Source organism: Varroa destructor, unplaced genomic scaffold, assembly GCF_002443255.2.
Source record: "Varroa destructor unplaced genomic scaffold, Vdes_3.0 BEIS01000006.1, whole genome shotgun sequence".
In the NCBI taxonomy this organism is placed as follows: domain Eukaryota; kingdom Metazoa; phylum Arthropoda; class Arachnida; order Mesostigmata; family Varroidae; genus Varroa; species Varroa destructor.
Window position 1 is genome coordinate 19,091,940 of NW_019211459.1, and position 14,221 is coordinate 19,106,160.

The 14,221-nt window shown below is 45.6% G+C and overlaps 1 long non-coding RNA gene across 1 annotated transcript in view; it reads right to left on the reverse strand.

Annotated features, from left to right (window-relative positions):
- Positions 1 to 252: 252 nt before the first annotated feature.
- LOC147754953 (uncharacterized) overlaps positions 253 to 14,221 on the reverse strand; it is a 59,774-nt gene continuing 45,805 nt past the window's right edge. Inside the window, exons 3-4 of the long non-coding RNA XR_015330578.1 lie at positions 12,104 to 12,232; positions 253 to 1,031 (exon numbers count right to left, since the gene is read on the reverse strand). This is a non-coding gene — a long non-coding RNA (uncharacterized LOC147754953). The remainder of the gene's footprint in view (positions 1,032 to 12,103; positions 12,233 to 14,221) is intronic.

The following is a 14,221-nucleotide window of genomic DNA, read 5'->3' on the forward strand; positions in this document are numbered from 1 at the left end:
ATCGAGTCGATAGTATATCAGTATTTCGTCCTGTTTGGGGAATAGTTAAACGTCATTTAGCTTATTCAACTTAACTATTCATCTAGAAAAAAAATATTACTCTGTCTCCAGCAGCTGCATAACAAAAATTACAAAATGTATTTAACATATATGATATTATATGATCTAACAACATCCCATATACTATGAATGAAGAAGTGGTTTAGCATATAATGCTACTTGAAAGAACAAACTTTTTGGCTACCGTGACGAAGTTGAGCTATATACGATTGTATGCAGTTTTCATTGGTGTTGATAACTTTACAATGATAACGCTGAGAAGTAGAACGCGCAAAAAAGTTAAGCCAGATTTTTTTCAACAGCTTTCATTATACAGCTTTAGCTTATATAATATAAACGAAAACATTGTAGTTGTTTGACTGTTACATTTCTTCGCTGCCCTGTCTATTGAAAGTACCGACATGCTCGGTGCACCAAATTTTCTCAACCACCGTAGACCAGGCCAGCTAATTGCTCAATCTAAACATCAAAGAAAAACAATTATCAGAAAATGGTTGAATCGATCATCAACTCATCCTGGCCAACTTTGCTCATACTTACGTGTAGCAGCGAGCGTCAGGTGAGCTTCAAGCATTTTACATTAGTAATATGCGTTTGACAAGAATTTGGCCTTAGCACGATCCGTCCGATGTCCTGCTGGTGAAATTGCAGGTTATTTCCTTAGGTGCATAGGACGTTTCAATGAGTGTGAGGTCAAAATCGAGGTAATCGGTTTAGTATCACTGCACGAATCATAGTTCCGTGGGGACGGGTACGGGGGGGGGGGGGGGGGGGGGTATGACGACTTTTTTAGGTTGCGTCTACCATCGGCGTCATCCCTGCTATTGTTGTCGCAGGTTATGGAGAAGGCGGCCCGACAGACGAATCCTTTTTCTTCTTTCAATATCACGCGAAAACATTCGTTGAAGCCCACTGGCAGACTCGGCTAGCGCGAACTGATATCAGAGCGTGATGCCACGTTTAGAGCACGTCTGGAATTAGAATTGTGACCTTTGTGTCAGTGACGCGACGCGTGGGCATATGACGCTACCACTTATTATCTGGTTGTCGAAGACGGTGCGATTTACGTCGACCCTGCATAAGAAGAAACCTATTGCCTAATTCCGACTATGCTATGACTAAGGCACATCGTACGTAACATTTACTTAACTACACGATTACTTACGTGAGCATACGCTAATAAACTTATTCGCTTGAAAAGTTAGACAAATTAAGTGAGAGAGAGCGCTATTCCATACAGAATAGTGCGAGCTACTGTAAAGTATAGAACCTAAACGACGACATGGCAAAGTAACCGACTTCTGCACATATCCCTAGATATGTAAATCTAAGTTACTCTTCTGCTTCGTTATATAATCTTTGTAAAACCAGTTTTATAAGTAATCGTCCTAACCGATACATTTTAAGGTCAGTTAGCGAAAGACCTAGCACATGACTGTAGGCCGTCAACTTAACATTTACATGAAAATTTCTCGTCCTGTTTACTGGAGATACGCCGCCTCTAATTTATGTTAAACAAAATTTCTTTTCTGTTATAGTCGATAACCAAGTACGTATAGCATAATTGTCAACAATGAAATATATCTCCATATGATGGCTCATATATTCGGATCGCTTATTTAAGTATTCGTAATGTTGCCTTTTACTCGAACAACAGTTTTACTGGATAGCTGTATTTACCATCTCTATTAGAATAACATTTGAATAGGTCGGTGCTGCAGAGAGTCAAACCACAGAGCTTTAAATTCTATCAAGAGCTTAGCCTGTCGAGATAGGCCACACTGATAGAGACTGATCCTGTTAAAGTTTAGATTTATCACCTTGTAGTTAATGTTTTCCCAGTTTACGTTGTTAATATCGAATTTTACGCTCAAAGTTCTACTGAAATGTGTTTATCCAATAAAGATCTACAAGCTTACTAGTAAAATATGCAGAGAAGCAACGGCTTAACTTTATCGGTCGAGCTTTGCATACGTAGAGTGTCATTTGTGAGCAGTTACAATCTTTTCTGTCTATACCATGACAATGATCCTCCTCTATTAATCAAGTACCAAAGTGGGATCTTCTCCGGCGATCTTAGCTATCAATACAAATTGCTTGCTAGAAATACAAACACTTCCATCATCAAGGAAGATTAAATATTTTGATCGAACGATTCACCGAGGAGGTACGGAGAAAACAACAACACGTCATAATTCTTGGCCAGATTTCTATGTCACAACGTCTTCTATAACAAAACTCTACTTGTATCTTCTATTAGCGCACTCGCAGTACATGTATGGGGTCTGAAGTCGGTGTACTCCTCATACGGAATGCAAGTTATTTGGCCGCATCTTAATCAGACGAAATTAGACAACTGCGTCCCCAACTCACAAAAGTGTTTCAGTGAAGAGAAAACGAAATAGAGAAAGAGGGGCCGGGGGCAGGGAGACAGAGAGGGAGCGCTGAGTAAGCTTGGGCTAAGGCTGTCTGGCCGTCCTGTTCGACAGCGAATTGGGACCCGGCGTTTGTGGAGCTGTTACAACGGAAGTTCAACTATCCTCAGAGCATTCGGCATACCAACCTAACCCCATCCGCCAAGAGAAACGACAAAAACAAAATAATGAGTACGAACACTTTCTGACTTGTTCATGACTCGTAGTTGGAAATGCCGGACAAATCAGCGTCAAGTCATACGGCAAGTATGCCAATCGAGCACAAAAAAGACCGGCCAGGTGGATAAACGCTTAATAACAAATAGCTAGCTCCAGGACATTCCATCGGTCCTGCCTTCATAGTTTCTTTTCACGACTATGTTACATTTAAATAATGCATAAAGTTAACGGAGCCAAATTGTTCTTGGGGATAAGAGATTTAAGTAAAATCCAGTGTTTGCTAGTGCTCTCTTTGTTTTCGAAATTAAGGAGTAAATAAAGTCGAAAAAACAATCCCTCCTAATGTCTGTCCAGCCTATATCTGCTCTGGAGTCCGAATCAAACTATTTGTAGTCTAAACGAACTTTTATGTTTACTTAAATTCGTGCGCTTCAGCTTTGAATGATGTGTAACCGCATGTTGCGTGCATGTATAGAAGTACGTTACTCCTCTGCCTGCTGCCAGCCAACAGTTACTACTACCGCACGTTATTCAGCTTCATTTAATAGACACACACAGCGTAGCTAATCAATAATTGCTACAATAGCTACTGCTATTGTACAACAGGCATCCCATCTTCCCCTAAGCCGTAGTAGCAGTGATAGTAGAAGTTGCAACACTGCAACAATGCCATAAGCAACTGCAATCACCGTAACAACAACAGTCGCTACGGCAACAAATGGCAGACAGAGACAACAAGAACGACAATAACAGCCCATGTATGGTGGCCGTTACGGCGCCCCATTAACATCACGTCGCGAGAGGCAGGCGTCTGCGATAGGGCAGACGCAGAGCAATATTACCACTACGCTGCCTCGCAACTCTTTCTCCCGGCTCCGCCATTCTCATTCTTCTTTCTCTCGCTGCCAATAGAGCTGATGGCATCGCCTGGCGGTGGCAGCTGCGAAAGCGGCGATGAGGGCCGGCTTCGCTTTGGCAGACGAAGCAAAGGACAACGATGTGTGCGGTTCCGTCTGATCCTCGTAGTGCTCAATGATCTCCCCATTTCCACTTCCTCACTCGACCGGCGCTTGTTTTCATTCCCTCGTCCCGCAGCAATCAACGGAGACTGTCGACGAGCGCTAGAAGGGAGTCGCTGTAGGGACTTGTGTCCCATTGACAAGACAACAGCATCATCATCATCAGCTAGCAGGCAATGCGAATAGGACAAAGATAAGAGTAGGAAAATGGGACAAAATGGCGATGGCTGGAGGCATGTGACTCGTACCAAACGAATAGTTTGTGGGAAATCATAGGACTACAGGCGTTCGTGCAATGGCTCAGAAGCGATTGTCATCTGAGCGCAACATAGCTATGCAGCGTAAGCAAGACACCCGTTTCGACTTGCCCACATGACTGTTTGTCAATCGTTGTCGCAGATCGCGCTGCTGCAGCACGTTTTACCTCAATACAAATTAAAGCACACCAACACGCACGAAGTACACGACGAAAAAATTCTATAAGGAAAGCATGTAAATACATTTAACTATCTGTCCTTTCGTTATCATCGTGTTAAGTGTTCGTTCGTTAAGTGCGCGCGCGCAAAGCGCGATGCGGACGTCACATCATCGTTGTTGTTCGAACAAGATGGACGATTTAGAGAAAGGGAAAATGGCACTTAAGGGGGGCGAGAGTGTTAAAGACTGTAAACAAATTATGTGGCGGTAATTGCCAACTCGGAACAATGTTAGCAGACTCAAATAGAAGAAATACAACTGCAAGGGAAAAATAGTATACGACATACGAATATGTCGATAGATAGGTACTTATATAATATTCATATATATATATATATATCCAAATGATTTTCGATGGCTTACGGGTTAACAACAACAATAACCATTGGCGGCAACAGCCAGTTGAACTGCGAAAATTGCACAAATCGGATGCCGCCGCTGCGATAACGCGTACGGCAACAATAATCGTAACACAGTTTGACAATGTTCATATCAATTGAAAAGTGCGAGCAACGAAAAAAAGGAAAGAAGCACTGAGAAGAAGAATATTGAGGACAAGACGGGGCATGTCCAGGACCAAACGGGGCGATGCGAACCGGGGAAACGATTAAGAAACAATATTGGGATTAAAAAAAAATAACACAAAGCAATGATGGCTACATACGGTCGTATGCCTTTGTTCGCGCACCACGTGACGATTAGGTCCGCGATTTGTGTTTACTGGGTGTACCGACCCATTCGTACGACCAAGTTACTGGTATGCACTGGCTGTTCCTGTCCATACACGATAAGCAAACAAAGTGGAGGGAGAACTGACTCCTTCAAAGAAAGGTAGGAAACAGCCATCTATATATAGCCTTGCAAAGGGGGCGTAGCCTAGTAAAGCGGTAGAGGTTTGCCGTAGTATTGACGGTGATGGTGTCGCCAGCGGCGGCAGAAATGACTGGTAAGTTTTCCCCGGTTTAAGAAAAAAGTCACAGAAAAGGTCGAATTGGGGAGCAGCGGCAGTAATAGTGATGGCAGCAGAAGGCGGCCATCCCGTGATCGGCGCTGTTCATACGTAGCCAGAGGGGAGCAAAGGAAGAGCCGTCGCTTTCAGTGTCTCGCAAGCATTGTAAGTAAAGGAATAGTCTAAAAGAAAGCGCTTTGCTTCTGTTCCACGCAGCGTGGTGTAATGTTTGGCACTGTTATATGGCTGGGCCTATTGAGGAAGGAGTTGGGAGTTGAGGTGGTATGAACAGCAAGAAGAGGAGGCAGCAGCAGCAGCAGCAATCCGAATAAGGCCTGACCACGCCTGAAGAGACTAGGGTTTAACACAGACGCTCCCGGTGAGTGGGCTTGTTCCAGTACTAGTTGGCCCGAGGGCACCACAAACTAAACAGCCTTTCGTTTTTTGCCCCTTCCTTGTCCTGTCGGCCTTGCTTCGTCCACCGCATAGCAAGCATTGAGTACGTTTCTCTGCTTATCTTTCGTTGGCTATTTTGTTTTCTTCCATATTTTTTTTCAGTAGTTGCAATGACGGAGCAGGTAGTAGATGTCGAAATCTTCCCGAAAGGGAAATGACTGCAGCGAACACGGCGGACGAGTAGAAGCAAAGATGAAGCAAACGAGCGATAAAAATCGGGGCAGGGGCTTTTTCTCGCTAAGCAAAAGCATAGGCAGTACATTCGCTTTTGCTGCTCTCCGATGTTGCCAGTGTTTCTTCTGTTTGCTCTGCCTAAGTCCGTACATGCTTGTAGCTAGACTCTGCCGAACCAGACCTGCCGCTTCGGGGGACCAGACCCGGCAAGCTGAGGTACGATGACGAGGCACCGGCCGATCTGAAGAGCAAACGAAGCTATCAGCTAGCGATAGGGACCGACGGACTGAAAAGTGCCGTCGTTGAGAAGTTGCCGCACTGAAAAAAGACAGCGCCGAAGATTCGTGGGGGTTGTGGTTGGAGGAAGATGGGGAACGGGAAGTGTCGCAAGTGAACAGAAGCGAACAACGTTCAAGGAAAAAGTTGCCAGTGACGATCGCCTCCTGGACGATCCATCGCCTAGGTAAAAGAGGAAGCATACAAACGAATCGACGAAGATGCCTCTTCCGAAAGAGAGCAGCTCCAAGAACGGCGAAGTCGAGTGCAGAGAAATAAAGAGAGCGGAACCGTAATGGTTGTCCCTGTTGTTGCAGTTGACGCTGGGCCTCATGAAACCACGGTAGCAGCAATGCTATCATAAAAATCTTTGATGTCTGCCAGCCGCCATCGGCCGTAAAGGTGTCCTCGTTTAGCTCTCGAAAGCAGCAGCAGCATCAGAGGGAACCATCGACGTTCGCTGGCGCTCGAGGGGGTGGCAATGAATCTATAGCCTGCAGAGCACTATGAGAAACCTATGAGCGTCCAAATATACCTTTGGCTGGCGGCTTTTCATCTGGCCGCAACAGCAGCCGTCGTTGCCACTGGTAAGAGTAGGCGGTAACGCTAATGCCAGCACCGAATTGGCAGCACCAACGGCAGGGGAAGCAAGCAGGTGAGGGCGGACATCTGGCGTGCGACCGGTGGATTGTACCGGAATGACGCACAAAGGTCATCGTCAGCCTCTACAACAGCGACGAAAGCGACTGCAACGTAGACCACGTCAACAATAATACTGCTACTAGTATTACTATTACTAGTAGCAATGTCTGATGTAACGCCTAACGATGGTTCCGGACGTAAAACTAGAAGCAGTCTAATGCATCCATCAGAAACGATAACACTGTGGCTACTGCCTCGGTGTTGCTTCGGCTAGCACTCGATAAGAACGAAGAGGCGCCTGCAGCCTGACCGCTTTCGTGCCGTTCATCGTCACACAACCGTTGTAACAGGACCCTCCGCGGGCACCGAGATGCCCGGGGGCCACGCTGATAAAGCAGACAAGACGTACACTACTCGCGAAACGGTACAGTTTGTGTACACTCACATAAAAGGAAGAGACGAACCGGACCTCGCCAACACCGCCGTCGACATCACCATGTTCCCCACCTGACGTTGGGGAGCCACGCCAGTTTCCGAGCCTCCAATCCTTCGGGAACTGTCGCGGCCACCTGGGGCGACTTGCACGTCGAAGTCACCACCAGTACACAGCTAGAGAAGAATGTTACCATGAAGAAGCTACTCTTGACGGAACTATATAGGGCTAGGAGCAGTAGCGGCCGCACGGCAGAATCCAACTGCGAAGACGGTCGCTGTTCTGTCGTTCGTTCATCTTTCTTTTTAGCTTGGCCTTCTTGTGCAGGGGGTAGACGAAGGCAGGCAGGACAGCGACAGTGAGGCAGCGATTGACGACTATGGTTTAGGTGAAGGACATCAGCTTCAAGCTGCTGACAACTGCGACCTCAATGCGAAGGCTGCGGTTGGCTGGATGGGCGGAACTGGGCATCTGGCGAGCTCTCCAACTGCCCAGCTAGACAGGCTGGTTAAATGCTACGGCAGTTAGTTGGTTAGATAACCGTTTGCCGTCCGGAAAACTGTTCAACTAGGTGGAGACAAAAGGCCCGAAGCGAACTTCCAAACAAACAATAGTGGCCAGCGTCATTGCCTTTGGGGAGAAAGAATCTGCATGTGTGGCTGAACATAACTGCATATTTACATTGGTATGGATCATTCCACTGTTGCGACTAAAAAAGCCGTCGCATTGCCATAAAGTACAATAGAAGCGACGACCGAAATCTCGAGACTACAAAATCAAGGTAACCAACCCACACGGCGCAGCATTTTACGAGGCTGCAGAGCATAATAATAATAATAATAATGTGTGAGAGTACGAACCTGATGAAACGAGTACCATTAAAAAGAATAGGCTTTCTGTGGGGTCGTGATTAGTGATTATGCGCTATTTGTTTTTCCTGAAATTCCCTCACCATCAGGGTCCTGATGTCTCTTACGTAAACCCTGAGCGCGAAGGACTCGTCAACGGCCGCCTTGAGTCGGTTTCGATCTCCTCCGCTTTACTGTGATGGTCTTAATACACTCCTAAGTTCATTCAGTTTTTGGCCTTTGTTATATCTATTACCACCATCGGCTATTCTTCCCAATCGATTTCATCAAAACACATCAGAGGCACTAGTAGGCGATATCGCGGCCGCTGAATGGACCCTGACAATAATAAAATAAAGTGGCCCAAGGAAGACTTCAGCGGCAGACATGGGGTACATCGGCGATCGCAACAGCAGCCTGCAGCCTCGAACAGAGAGACCTGCTGTCCGTGGGGAGCGATAGAGAAATCAAGGGTTAAAGCAGTCATCGACAAAACGGAAGATAGTAGAGCCAACTGCTGCTGGTGCTAAAAAATGCCGACGACAAGAAGTGCGGTGAATTTTTAGCTAACGGCCGATAGCTAGTAAGACAAGCCCACCAGGCTGACGCCGAAGCCGAGAACCGAAAACGTGCTGCCTGCTATAGTATAAAACAGCATGCATATTATAGAGCGCACGGCTTAGTGGCCTACCCAGTCGAAGGAATCGGCGGACCTTTGCTTGAGCCTCGGTTCTTAGTTGAGCTGGCGTCATTCGAAGGAGCTACCACGACTGGTCGTTAACGCTGTTGTGGAGGCTTCCGAACTGTTGGAGTGAAGGCGCTTCAATTAATAATATTGTTATCAGCAAGAAAGGACGATGAAGTCTGAGCTTTCCCAGGAGCGAAGCTAAAGTGAAAAGTACTGAGGAGACGTGAGCTTCTGCTTTTGCTTCCATTGCCACTAGACGAAGAAGAAAGAAGACGCTGAAATAACTTTTAAGAGAATGTGCGAGAACAGCTTTGGTAAGGTAAGGTAAGCGCACACGTTTCGCGCCGGCTTTCCCAGGGGTACCGCTAGGCAGTCGCTGTTACACTGAGGAGATATTCAGCAAAAATCTCTGAATGGCTGTAGCAGCGCATTGAATTAGACAGATAAACCCAGCTTCGGCATTTCGCCATGGCCGTGAGCTACACTGACTGCTTTTCCATAAGGCAAAATTCGAAGTGCGGCCATTAATATATGATCTTAGAGTTTCGCATAGTAACGAAGCCATATAGGTAATCACCACCTAAGTAATTGACGTGTAACCACCGGCAAGCAAAAAGTGTTAAGCGACGCAGTCAGCCATCGTATTGCGTACATATATTCTCCGTTAGGAATTTATAGTGTGCTTTGATAGCTAGTTAGAAAAGCATTAGGGGATATGCTTGTACATGTATAGTTTGCAGTGTTCAAGGAGCTAGCATGTATTAACTATAATATAAACATTACGGAAACTTGACAAGATGCACATGTTGAGTGTATTTGATATATCATTATAGAAGCTGATATTACTTTGGTCCACATAGACATGCCGCAGGTTCTTTCAGGCTGGATAATGGGTAGTGACCGAAAATCTGAGTGACCTGCTTTGCCTGCAGAGCGGTTATTGGTGAGCGCAATATTTTTGCAACAACAATAAATCGTTGTTACATTGTACAGAACGGTGTATCGTTATCGTTGGAACTTGAAAATGATTACTCATTCGCGACTTGCTTGTAATATTGTGTAATTTTACTATCTTATTACTTAGATAAACGTTTATTTGCGCTCGTAATCCGAGCTGAAAGCGAAAATTCTTGATTACCTTTATAGAGTCCATAGTTATTTAAGAAAATATCAAACTATCGTGGGCACATGAATACCTGAAAACGTAGTGTTGTTTTTTTATACATAATGAAGCTGACTTTTACCCGCAACTACGAACTTGAATATGCAAGTTTAATTCTCTTAAAACTGCTATTGATTACATCCTTATATTCTCTGAAAAGCATCTTGAGCTGTGCTTTTTTCCCAGGTTATTCGACAATTTTTGTTAGTATCTTCCATTGCCAGCTCAGTATGATTGTCTGAGGCACTACTCAAGCCTGTCAGCTCCGGTTCAACTTCTTTGTTCACGTACATACTAATAGTGTACCCCCCCCATGACCTCCTTAAACTCTTCGGCAACTTTCCCTTTGCTTTCTGCTGCTATTGGTACTGCTACCATCGCTGGCACTAGAACGTAAGCTCACGTGAAGGGCATTCGTCCATGCCTAGCCCTGCCCCCGGGGGAAACAACTGACGGCACTGTAGCAACGGCAAAACTCTGCTGTCACGTCACGCCGCGTTAATCCGACCCCGTAGCGATACCACGCACGGACATTTCTTTTCACAGACAGTTGCTTGTTTGCTCATATCTATCCGTTCGTCCACTAGTTACATAGACATTTAGCTCCAACAATATATGTTCTATTGCAGCAAGGCAGTTCTACAGTTTGGAAGCTCCCTGCTACATTCTACGCGCAATGTTGTTGACGATACGTCTGCTGACGTCACCGCCGCCACCGGCGTCGCTGCTACCACCGGTTCGTGACTCCAACGGTTCGCGCACGGCGCGCCGCTGGCAACCAATTTTGTCTTTGATGCTCTCTCCAGTACAGAAAGCAGCAACAGCTGCTCCTATGACCCCAGTTTACCGTTGAAAACGGACTCCTACCCCGTATGCGATACTTCATCTTCTCACCCCTCATGCCCAGACAACCCCTCTGGTCTGCACTCTACTTAGACAAGTGGCCACTGGAACAATGACATGTATTCACTTCCCCTCCTTACTCCGTCGCTTTTTCCGACGGACGGAGGTGGTCGGACCAGTCAGCCAGGGTCCCATAATACCAATCATAGCTTCTTCCCCCTCACTTTTACCTTATTTTTACTCTTATTTTGCGCATTCATCTTTTATCCCGACGCCTCTCTTCTCTGGCTGCGCTAAAGAGGACTTCGCTGACGAATATTGGCTGCTGTCAGGGAGCGCCAGGCGCCATGCTTGTCGCGCTGGTAGCTCGTTTCCCCATTTGCGTGCCGCAACCGGCGATGCTACCGCTACAACTAGCAGCGTTTGTCGCCAGCACTGTCGGCCGGTGGCGCGCTGTTCGCGGCCAGACAGGCTAAAGGCAGGCTAGAAGCTACGAGTCATGGGCAGCAATGCGTTGCCTGACTGGGGGCTGCACTCCGCAGATAACGTGTAGTATTGTTGCCTCTGCCTCCGTCTTTACACGCACTAGCATCCAAGCCTAGCTAGGCTAAGCGGGGCGAGCCAGGCCGACCGGTGGGAGGCGGCCGTCAATCCATCCCAGCCCCTAAAAGCCTAGAATAAGCCTAGCTAGGCGGCTACTGCCAAGGCAGCAACACCAGGAGCTTTGCTTGGGGTGGCAAAAGCTTCACTGGGACTGCAAATGCCGGCCTTCCTAACGTGCTCGGCCATGCCGGATGGCTGCGTTCTTTTCGGTTGGGTCCTTATTTCGGGTCCCCCCGCAACGCCCACATACGGCTGATGTGCTGTTAGTGCTAATGGTGATAGCTATACGTACGGAACGTAGCATGTAGGGTGGGGTTCGTTTATGGGTGTTTTGTTAGAGGGTGGAAAAGGGGGCATTCTTGTAGGTCCAGGACGAGCGTTCGGACCATGACTCGACATGAGCACTCCTCCGCTCCCACTGGTGTCCACGGTGTTGCTTTCGAAACAGGCTGAATGCCTCCTGCTGGTGCCTTTGCTATCAACTCTCTTTGCCAGACAGTGTTCATAGTACGCTAGTATATTGTCGATGTATGTTCGTGTATGCACATACTCCAGTGCATGGGAAGGCGTGGTCTTATATAACGAAACGACACACGTAGATACGTACAACAGAACGAACAGAACGCACAGGCGGACGAAGGCCGCAGTGGTAGTCGACGGCCGGGGGACGGCACGCAACAGTCGCCCCGTGTGTCGCTCCGCCTGCCCAATTATGGCCCTACGGGTGACCATGGCGTAGTACGAAGAGCCGTTTGCCTCCGATACACCCCCAGAACTCACCCCACCGATGAAGAGAGTTGACCACTAGCTGTAGCAGTACGTAGTAGTGGCAGGTTACGTTGCATACTAATCTTAGCTTTTAGTTACTCTACTGCTCACCATTATTCTGCTGAATATACCAGTGGACGACGCGTCGGCCAAATCAGCAACCAAGTTGTATTTCTAAGTTATCTTCTTCTGCTGACTCTTCAAGCACGGTCACTCGTCTTCGTCATCGTAGGTTTACATCTACAAGACAACAGAATATATATCACAGTATGTTAAATAAGTTGTGCAGGGAGTCAGTTGTAGTAACGGTACAAATAAGTTGGTGAGTGGTACTCGTCTTGTGACACGTGTGCTTATATATCTGGGCCTGACACTTTCTTTAATCTGTAAAAAGCATTTAGAACAATTAACAATCGAGCTATAATTGACGAAAAGACAGATATTTAATGTTGTCTTCAGCGTATAACTTTTGCTATAATATTTAAAAATAGAGCAAGAGGATGGAAATTCCAATGTATGATAGCATCTCAAATAGGATTTTGTCACAAAATTGCCTTAGCAACCTTCTAGATAGTTTTTACAGCTTAGCTATATATATAACGCTCAACACCTACAAGGTTAGGTATAGCCAACAATTTTTGACTAAATACTTCTATTGGTTGCGTGCATTTTAGTCATGTTTGTCCTTCAATCTGGTACGGCATTTAGTGCTGTTCTTGTGCAAATCAAGAAGCTGCAGGACCAACAGGTTTCCTAGATCTGCCGATAACTGGGTAGAATGCCAACGAAACAGAGTCCAAGACTATTTGTCTAGATATTGGTAAATTGTCAGCAGCTTTACATGGTAAACACTTGAAAATAAGGTAAGTACCTGCTGGACTTTGCAGACATAAAGCCATTTGGTCAAACAGAATTTACTCTAACAAGCATTAGTAATTTTAGAAACTCAGGCACTTTTCAGTTTATCTAAATAGCCGATTAAGGGGTGGCGTATCTACGTATATGGATTCCATATGAATTAGCTACTCATAAGTCAAAATCGCTCGAAATTGACACCGTAAAGTCTCCTCTCGTTAAAGTAGATCCTTGCACTCTTTGGCAATTCGTGGATTTCGTAGTGATAGTGATAGTAAACTTATCTCTGTCTAACGTTTCAAATGTCGGATAAATCAAGGTTCGTTGTTTCTCGGGACACTGAAAAGTGCCTTAGCTTGCAATACTGAGGAACGGCCTGGTTAGGGCAAACGTGCTTGTTTCGAACAATACAAACCTCAAATCCGACGGAAGAATCTTTTTCTTCTATCACTTTATGACGCTCTGTAAAGCGAATCAACGTTTCGTCGCTTTTTGGGGATTCCAAACAGAATCACTGATACTGTTTAATTCGGATAGTCTTGGTAGCCAAATCATGCGCTAAAAAGCACTTTATGGTATTTTAGCCACGAAAATTCGTTGTATCGTTAAGAAATCACCCAGATCCGTTCTTTATGCAACGATATACAAAGCTCTCTGAGCCTAATTCTAAAGGACGATTTCGCTTTCCCCAGCGTCAATTAAATACCGCCATTATTTCTCGCAAGAGGTTTGGAGTCCCGTATGCTTGACATTTAGTACGAACGAGTACTTGACTGCCTGTTGAATGGCACCTAACGATTTCACATCCCTAGCGCTATCTTCACCTACCGCAATGGAGATGCCTCGTAAGTGGCCTTCTTACACGAGTGGCTGTGAGACACCTCTAAATCGTTACATTGCTACCGTAACTAACTACTTAATAGAGCAGCTCAATTTAGCAAAATGTATTACCAATGCTTTTATTATTACTAAAAAAAAAACATCATTAAATCTTGGATTACTAGGAACACCGAATAAATTTACTTTTGGGGAGCTGGTTCCACATCTCGCTTTCTCTAGTTTTCAAATGCTCAACGTTCATCCTCATAATTTCTATTACCACTTAATAATCCTATCGCTCAAAGGATTATTCGAGCCCCAAAGCGGGCACCGTTTATCCTAATGTTGATCTCACTAAACGTACACAAAGGGCCGCTAATACAACATTGTATCTGTTTCGAATCAAAAATCACCTTAGCTTGACTTAACTTTAAATAAGAAATATTTACACTGCTATTTAGTGTTGGATTTTGATTGATTTCACTTGGAGCAATGAGGAAGTTATCCAGAAAATATGTTTGCAGAAAAAGAACACCACAGGCCTTGGCTGTGTCT